Source organism: Dermacentor andersoni, chromosome 6, assembly GCF_023375885.2.
Source record: "Dermacentor andersoni chromosome 6, qqDerAnde1_hic_scaffold, whole genome shotgun sequence".
In the NCBI taxonomy this organism is placed as follows: domain Eukaryota; kingdom Metazoa; phylum Arthropoda; class Arachnida; order Ixodida; family Ixodidae; genus Dermacentor; species Dermacentor andersoni.
In genome coordinates, this window is record NC_092819.1 from 130,694,301 (window position 1) to 130,703,923 (window position 9,623).

Genomic DNA, 9,623 nt, shown 5'->3' on the forward strand with positions numbered 1-9,623 from the left:
TGGTTGACCAGCGAAGCTGAGGCATGCGACCCCGGTTTTCATAACTAGGTTAATCGCGACGATTCATGAAATGACGACTTCGTAGGCTGCCTGATCCTCGGTAGACGATGGCTGCTTGCGCTCGGCTGCACCAGCCTTATCTTGTACCCGGCTGCAGCATCGGCACGGAGTAGACGAGCTCGTTTGCGGTTCTGCTAGCGGCATTGCTGATCGAAAGCTGCCTGCTGCTCAGGAGTACGTATGATGCGTGGCCTGCCCATTTCGGAGACTGATATAAACAGCTGCGCGCGCGCTCGGCTGCGATGGAGAGCAACGACGTCACTACTGGCGCAGCCAATCGCGTGCCTCTCTTTCTCTGTTTTTCTCGCGCATGCAGGAGCTTTCGGCGTACAGGCGAGAGACGGACGGACGGACGAGTCGTCTAGACATATACAGTTTCCCTGTAAAAAGGCAAGAAATAGCTGTGGTGAAACCGGTTGTCACGGCGCTCGGGCTCAATTGATGCGATCGCTTTGAAGGGGCCATGCAGCTTCCTGGCAACTCACCTCCACAACGTTCAGTACACGCTTTTCATTTGTTTATCACGGGAAAAGCACTGGGTAGACATGCATGAGCCAGGAGAAACAAGTACGCAGAAGCGAAGTAGCAGCCGAGCTAAAGAATGCTTGCGCATTAGTATATAATACTTGGAATTTCTACAGCGTTTTCTTGATGGACTGCTCTAATGGTAGTAATGCGGGATTTGTGTCGGAAGTTTGTCCAGCTTTGCGAGAGACTTGCTTAATGTATATCGACCTACTGTACTTATTTGAGCCCTGCCCTACGACAGCAAAAATTGACTTTTTGTTTTTCGGAACCAAGCTCGACTTGTGTCATCCCACAAGAAAACGGGCGGATGCGACGCCTTTCAGCGTGTGCTTCTCAAAGTAGTCTTACTGAATCAAAGCTCGTGTTTCCCTGGCAAAGGTACCGCAGAGGAAGGCGCACTCGTTTTGACTGTTTTGTTGAAGTATAACAATAAATAGGAGATATGTGGAAGTGACGGCGTCCACCTCTCGAATTCCTGCGACTGTATGAAACAAATTGCCCTGCCGTCCGATCGTGTAGGACTCTCGATGAACCACCTCTCCGAGTTCGAGTTGTTAGATGTCCTTGTACGCATCTTCTCGAAGGTGTCGGTGTGTCCAGTTGTGTCGTGTCGCGCATCAACCATTCCTGCACATCAGAGACCACAGTTTTTTTCGTGGGAGTATGTCAGCGCAAATGGCCACCACCGACCTTCCGAAAGCCTTCGTTCCGATTTGAATCGGCAGAACTTCGTGGGGGGCCGTGTTCTTCGCGTGAATCGCCGCGATATGTACACGTGCCCCGATTCCGCCAGTAGAACGTGTATTGAGCACTGACCGGTGTGTCTTTCTTTTTTTGTAGTGCGGTACTTACGACTGATGTGAATTTATGAGTGCGTAAATATTCTGATGGCTCAATGTGTTAAATTGTTCGCACGCCACGCAATTTCATGTTATCTGCTGCGTATCTTCTGTTTCATTTTTGTGTCATGTGGTTCGCAAGACGCGCTTTAACTGCGCCCAACTGCTTCATTTTGGTTAGATGTACGCTGTTAAATATATGGTCGCCATGTGTCTGTGTTAATTTCTGTCGCTTCACACTACTGTGCCATAGTTGCGTTCGTTGTTGCAATTTTGAATCAAAACTTGTGCAATAAAGCTCAGAACAAACGCGAGAAGGTTCGACATCAACCGTGCTGCGAGGTGTGTGAACAGCTGTTCTTGCGAAAACTCTGTGAACGCTGCCTATGGGCAATGCGGAACTGTTACTTGTACATATGCCATGGAACACTCGGGCTTAGGTGGGACGAGAATGTTATTTCTTGTTTCTCGAATATATGTAGAATAAATTACAGTTCTTTTTATCGAAACCGAAAGCTATTATGTTATTGTGTGCTGTACTGCAAGATGAATATTGCATATACGCAAGCCACGCACGCCCTAAGATGCGCACAACCGCTCGTGTGCCCTCGACGAGAACAACGGCACGTTGGTGAAACGACGCAAAAGACAAGCAGAAGAAATCTATGGGCACTTTGCTGAGCTAAACTGCGATAGGCGAAAGCCTGTGTATGAACGCCTCTGTAGCTGTTATCTGAACTGTTCTGCGAACGGACGCCGCCATGGCCGAGAGCATGAGATGCAATCACAGCCATACGGCTGCAAGGTTTGTCGTCGATGTGCGCGCACCCGCACGCGCCCACTCCCACAGCGCTACTGGCATGGTGCCTCCTCTCCTTGCTCCTCTCGCCGGTGGTGCCTCCTCTCCTTGCTCCTCTCGCCGGTGGTGCCTCCTCTCCTTGCTCCTCTCGCCGGTGGTGCCTCCTCTCCTTGCTCCTCTCGCCGGTGGTGCCTCCTCTCCTTGCTCCTCTCGCCGGTGGTGCCTCCTCTCCTTGCTCCTCTCGCCGGTGGTGCCTCCTCTCCTTGCTCCTCTCGCCGGTGGTGCCTCCTCTCCTTGCTCCTCTCGCCGGTGGTGCCTCCTCTCCTTGCCACCCTCGCCGGTGATCACCGCTTTCCTGCGTCCACCAAGGATTGCGCCCGGACACTCATGCGCCACTAAAGGCGTATGCCTTAAGAAACGTGCCACGATCGCACGTGCCTTCGCCGGACGCGATCTCGTCGTACCACCGGCATCGGACACGCACAGAAGACCAGAAGCGACCTTCGAGGAAGAACAGCTAGTGGACTTTCTATCTCCGAGGAAAAACACATGCGAAGGTGTTTTCACCTCGGATGCGAAGCATCCATAACGTCAATTCCAGGCACGTTGCGGTACGCACGTAAGTAGGGCGAGTATTCAGCTCCTTTGTTACCGCTAGGAACGTGCTCATATGAGGTCATGTTATGTTCCAACATTTTATTTCAAGACGTAATAGTCGCAACGTATGCCGCGATACATAAATATATCGACTTATCACTGTTGTTTCGAATGGATGTAAAGCAGGTAATAATTTGCTCAGACAGTTTTTTCGAATTCTTATGTCAAACTTCGAAGAAGCACCCCAAGCAATAGGAATGAAAGTAATAATTTGCTACTTTATTGTAAGTACTGAGAGGAAAAAAATCTGAAATATACAAAATACGCACCTGCTTCCAGTTCCCAACATTTGTAAGTCAGGTCACGCAAAAAAATTTGAATATTTGTTGGCGTCAGTACTAGCCGGCTTGATGCTCATGCTACGCAGTCAAGCAGTAGGTTCGCAAATGTGAAAGCAGGTAAGTTTCAATCTTATAGGGAGCATTGGTTTTTGCTCATTGCAGCACGCACATGGTTAGTTCTTTTACTGCATTGTTTAGATTTGCGAATCAATAGTTGGCAGTTTGTAGCGCATTTGAATGCCTCCTCAAACTTGATTGTTGCTTTCGATTAGTTTTTCTGTGCAAGCAAGGTGGTTTAATGTTCGTTGAACTCTCGCTGGAAGCTCCTCATACTTCTTTAAGTTCCGCTACAGTACTGTGCATTGACGCGTGTTGTTGCGCAATAGCGTGCAGAAACGAATAAGGGCACAGGCAGTGTTCAAGATGTAAGACTAGACTAGTAGTCAGTGAAAACCCCGCCCTACGGGAAGAATTGATCGTAATTGTACATACGCTGTCGAAGCGATCATTTATAAAAGCAACCCACCGGTGGTTGGGGGGGAGGGGGGAGGAGGGGGAGGGGAGGCGCTATAGTTGCATTTGATATTCGTCGGAACACGTTAAAATATTAAGAGTAAGCTATAGCTCAGGTGCTCCTATCTAAATACATGTAAAAGCAGAATTCGTTTTCCTCGGAAACCACTGCACCAAATTTGGCGAGGTTTGTTGGATTTAAAAGAAAAACTAAAAAAAAATCTAGTGACTCTTGGTCCCGAATTTTCTGTTTAGGTCGTCAATTTTGTATTGAAAATTGGCAAACATCTAAAATTTTCAGGAAACGAAACTATTATGTTTGCCGCTCTGCAACTCGGCAAAAAAAAAAAAAAAATGGTATCAGAAATCTATCTATTACACCTAATAGTACATCTAAAGCGGAAAAAATTGATATGTTGCACATGAATCTAAAAGAACGTTATAATACGAAAATGCAGCTTTTGCAGCATCCTTGTACACAACGTTACAAATTCATGCAAGATATGAAATGGCATATTGAATTTGTCCGCTTTTAATGATCTAATGGCCGCCATTTACAGCACCGCGATACCTTTTCTTGATGCAGAGTTATTAATTTGTAAACTTAGTGCTTGTATTTTTCTCGAACTTTCGAATTTTCGAAAATGTTTAAAATAAATTTCAGGGCCAAAATCGATATTCCGCTTCCAACAGTCACTAGAATGTAACATTGTCTTTGAAATGCAACAAATTTCATTAAAATCGGTCCGGAGGTTATCTAGAAAAACGTTTTTTCGTTTTACATGTATTTGAATAGACAGTGTAGGAGTTGGGCCCGAGCTAAAGCGTCCGTTTAAAAGAAGGACACGCGTGTACACACACTACACAATTCGCGTCGCACATGCAATCTGATTACACAAGCTTCGGTGACAACAGACAGCCGAAAGAACCGTCGATAACATTCGAGAAACTTTCGATACATGCGGACGCATCCCGCGCTGAGGGATAATATTTGCTGGACGGTGAAAAGCGGTTACCCGAAAAAGGTAAAGAAGTACATGTGTCAATATATACATCTGCTGTTATCCTGCAATAAAGACTCGTTGAAAGTTCGCGCCGTCAAACCTGTCTGTCGCCTGTGTTCTTTTGTCCTGTTTCTGATGCGCTACATCTTTTGCCTCCACCACTGAGACCTCTTCGTGGCCTCTTTGTGTGACGTGGCGTGCTAAAAAGGTTCGTTCATTTAATTGCCGTTCCACTTTAGTGCTTCCGACTTGGTCAGTGTGAAAGCTGTGTCCTGTGCCCACGTGGTGCTTCATGTCACAACTACGCCGACACAGCGCTTGCCTTTCCAGTGGGAGCACTCGTGCCTAATACGATGAAAATGCTCTTGCATAGGTTGTCAAGAAAAAAGAAAGCACGAAGGTTGCTGCCGTACTTGATACCCTGTACGCCGTAATTCATCATGATCGATCTCGTGTTTTATCTTTTCTTATCATCTATGGCAGTAAGTGGATGATCCAAATGATAGCGGTGTCGCAGCGGCGTCGAAGCCCATGGCCACAGTGTACTAAAAGGGGCTAGTACATTCAGGGGCGGCACACGCCATGCATTGTCGTGAAGCGGACCATGCGGAAAGGTCCGGCACTCGGATCCCATGCGACAGCAGCGCCCCAACCAACATCCGTCGCATAGGGTTTAACCTCACTCTTTCCCGCTGTTGGTCAGTTGTGCTGGTAGTGCGCAGCTGCCGTGTGCGTCAAACTTTGTGCTCTTAGTGATTTCATTCTTTTTGTAGTTTATCTAATTCAAACGACGCATTCGTTTAAAATAAAGCTTTGCTTTTCACCGAGGTGTTCCACATTGAATTGTACACGGGGTTTGCCACCGCAATATAAAGATCCGAGTGCATTATTAAGTAGCGTAATAATTTCAGTCACACAACATTGAAACAATTCATGTAAGTGAAACATTAGTTAATAATTGTTTAATTATTTATCAATTATTTATTGAATTAGTGAAGTAATCAATTAGTTATGATTTATTCAGTAATTTCAAGCTAGGCGTGCCGCTGGTTTGTATTACTGATATTTCTTGAATAATTGAATAATTAGGTAAATAATCATTGTGTTATTAATCGCTGTTGATATCCAATAACGTGTTGGTCCTGGAACTTTTAGAAATTAAGTAGCCAGACTCTTTGCGGACTGTCCATGTATTGTTCGAGTGATATCTGCATACGAAGGAGTAGGTTTTCACTGATAATTCTTTTGATTTGTGACACATAATAGTAAGAATTGCACCTGCATTTCTACAGTTGTTGATTTTCTTCAGCCTAGATGTACAAGTAACAATTGCGACTTCTACGGCTACCTATTGTATAACAATTGATATTATGCTGCCAATCTTTTTGTAACGAGTTGGCTCGCTCTCCATTTCGATAGCTTTAGCCTTTCTTAGACCCTATCACACACAACTCCACCTCGGAGCATCTGAGGACCATGAATAAAAAGAAAATAATAATACATTCACAAGCGCCACCGGCGCAACGAGCCGTCGTTGCAGAGCGTGTCAGCGGAGACACGGCGGCTTCCATACAGCCCATGCAAAAGTGGCGCCACCTGATGACGTCTGCAATAGGAGCCTCAGCATTCCCTAAACACACTACATCTGTCTAGTACCTTTCCTGAACACACTACATCTGTCTAGTAGAGCGTACCATGGCGAAGGGCAAGGTGCTACAAAACCTGGCTCCACAGCACGCCTCTGAGATAGCAGGCTCGTGCACTCTGGTTTATGACGCCGTGCTGCTTGGACTGAAATTTCCATTATCAAGCGCTGTGTGACGAAAGCGGTGACGTCAAAATCGCCGCGGCTAACTCGGGAGCATCCCTATTAGATTGAATGACAGTCGGACAAGGTAGTATGACGTCATGATGGGCACCGGCCTTATGCTTTCTAGGAGGCGTTGTCCAGATTTGGCAGCTCTCCCAATGCTTCTTTTTCTTGGACCTAGGTGGCTGTCACACCCAGTCAATTTTTTCCTTCATCCACTAGTCAGTCATTTAAGTGAAGATGAGGCCAGAATTTGCAATGACTGTCTTGTTTTTCTTCTCGCGCCTCCTGATTGACCCGGACACCGTCGCCTAGCCAGGTTATCGTTATTATCGACGTTGGCCAATCCGAGGAAAAGATACTGAGGAATAGAATTTAAGGGAGGAACATTTGCACACAGTGCGGACCGTGGCAGCTTTCGTAGGCGGCTTAGGTGTTGCTACATCTGTTATTTGCGTTTCTGCGTTTGTGGCTTCGTTGCCCTGCAGGTACTTGTGTCGGTGTTTGAAAAATTCTTGATAGCTCTGGACCTGGCAGCGTAGCCAAAACGCGGAACTCCATTTCAAAGACAGCGACAACGAGAATCCTCACGGCGTGTTTAAGGAGCCACCGTCATGGGACGTGCGCTGCAACATGGAAGTGTGGGTAAGTTTGGTTACGGTCATATAGTTTAGTAGTTTTTATTTAGAACCATTACAGTACCAATATTTCCGAGTATTGCCGATTTCAGTGATGGATATTTGTCTCTCATGCATGAGAAAACGCTATCAGCTGCCATGTGTCATAGCCATAGTTGCACTCTGGTTTTTGTAATCGGTGAAGCCAGGCGTTAGTCTGGTTCTTTCATTCGTTTCTGACTATGTCCCGTCACTGAGCCTTCACTATTCAAGTTTTTTGAACAAGGAGTTTACCCGTGTGCTCGACGAGGTTCCTAACAAGTTCCCGCTCTGGGTCAAGGACGCCGTCGCCCTCATAAATAAGCCCTGTTGCCAAGGCTTATTTTGGACGTGAGTGCCTAAGTATAAAGATATTTTCAGCAGCATAGGAACAAGGAGTCGGAGTGGAACGTTTGATGGTCCGTTGCTTCCAAGTGTGCCTAGCTAGTGTGTAATATGAGAGCAAGTTTGCTGTATGCTCCGGTCTGTTTTCATCATTGTTATGAGGTCATGCTTCACGCTTGTTTTTGTTTTCTTCCATAGCCTAGAACTTGCGGCGCGCGGCATGCAAACACGCTACGTTTTTGCTTTCTACCTACAGCTATAAAGTGTTAGTATTGACACCAACTGATACGCCAATTCTGGGCACTAGCACGTCAACAAGCAGCGTAAACAAGAAAACTGAGAGCGCCACAGCCACCGATCGACCAATACATAACAGCAATATTCACTTGAAAAACGGTTCACGTCAAGAAAGCAAAGCGATGTGCGCGTGAAAATATGGTGCACTGAAATCACTGTGGCCGCCAGGTCCGGGTACTACTATAGACGCGCAAGAAGCTTCGTCCGTGACGTCGCGTGATTACTGTCTGTACTGACAGTTTTGGACACCATCAGAATGCCGGTACACTTGTAAAAATTGTTCTCGCTTTATTGTCCAGTATAAATCACGCGATCGTTGTTCCTGCACGATTCAGACTGCACTAGCTCGCAATTCATTTAATATAATCGCGCAAGCGTCGACCGCACGGCGTGTCGGCGGCAGGTAGCGGCGAAGGCAACCGCCGAAGCGAACAGCGCCGCAGATAGCATTCGTACTGTAAATTGCCTTGAACGCTCACGCATACTTTCTCCGATCCCGCCTCCCCTCGGCGCTACGAAACCGCTGACCCGCCGTGCAAATTAATAAAGCTTTGCAATGGCGCGCAACATGGGAGTTATAACTTTGGAAATCACTGTGTTCGCCTGGTCAGTGTCATAGAAAGCAATTCTTGCATGGGGTTAATTGGTAAAAATTGTTCTCAGTTAGTGCTAGTCAGCAGTTTACCCGCGTTACGCACTTGGACTTGTCTGGCTTAGTAACGCCTAAAGCTTTAACTCTTTGCGCCGTTGGAAGTGCCAGTTGCGCCCTTCCAGTGACTGTGGTGCGTTAAGTTTCTTCTTTTTCTGTTCCGCTACTTCGAGTGCCACGGCCAAATCCTAACCTCTTCATAAGTGAAACACGAGAGCCGCAACGTCTCTACGGGCTACTTCTTTAACCACGACCATCAACTCCAGCCTCTTTAAACCTAACGAGAAGCTAAAATGTGTACTAGTGCTCTAAAACTTGCTGTCACTAACAGAAGTCTTGGCGCAAGGCATAGTCAGTTCGCGAGTTGAAAGAAGATTCGAGGAAGTAGCTTCTCTTTTTTTCCTTCAGTGTTCTTATTTTTCGCCTTTCACTGTGCGCGCTTTGCCTCGCAGTGCAGTAAAAACGTATTCATTTCTGGCGGCTTCCCGAGACGGCCGCTCCAGAACGAACAAACCAGAATCGAAAATTTCGGCTGCGCACGAAAAAGATTGCGCACCGTCAAGCACACTTGTCTACCTCTGCGCAGTACCTTTATTATTGTTTTTTTCCCCCGGTGTAAGTGAAACATTCGTCCCATCGCGTCTTCGTTCAAGCAGCGCTCGAAGACGCTCTTGAAAGACGAGAGTGTGCGAAACATTGCTGTGTCAAGAACGCTTCCCGTACAGGCGGTGTGTCGTGTCTACAGCTGCTATGTGATCTTCCGCAGTAAGGGAAACGTTCTTTCAGCGGATCCAATTAAAAATGTAATTTAATGTCAAGCACCACAAGCTCTGGGAGGAGGATGGAGCAGTCTGGCGAATAAGTACTAAAATGGACAAGCGTAGCTTCGATATAAGAAAGAAATAAACGAATGCCCCCCCCCCCTCTCCAGAAAAAAAAAAACACTCTTGGCATTCGTTAATGTTACTTGTGGCCGCGGCAGCAATTTGTGCACCATAAAGACAGCTAGGCTTCTTTTTTTATGTCTGGCGCAGCTTCCGCATTGCTCTGTGGTGTGTGCTTGCTCTTGAGTTTGACTGAAGGGTATTCTACTTCAGTGGTTTTAAATGAAAGCGCAAAGTTCTTTGTAGCAATAGATTTTGGCGGCACCTTCGAGGTTGAACTAAAGCAAGAAAGGAAAGACAA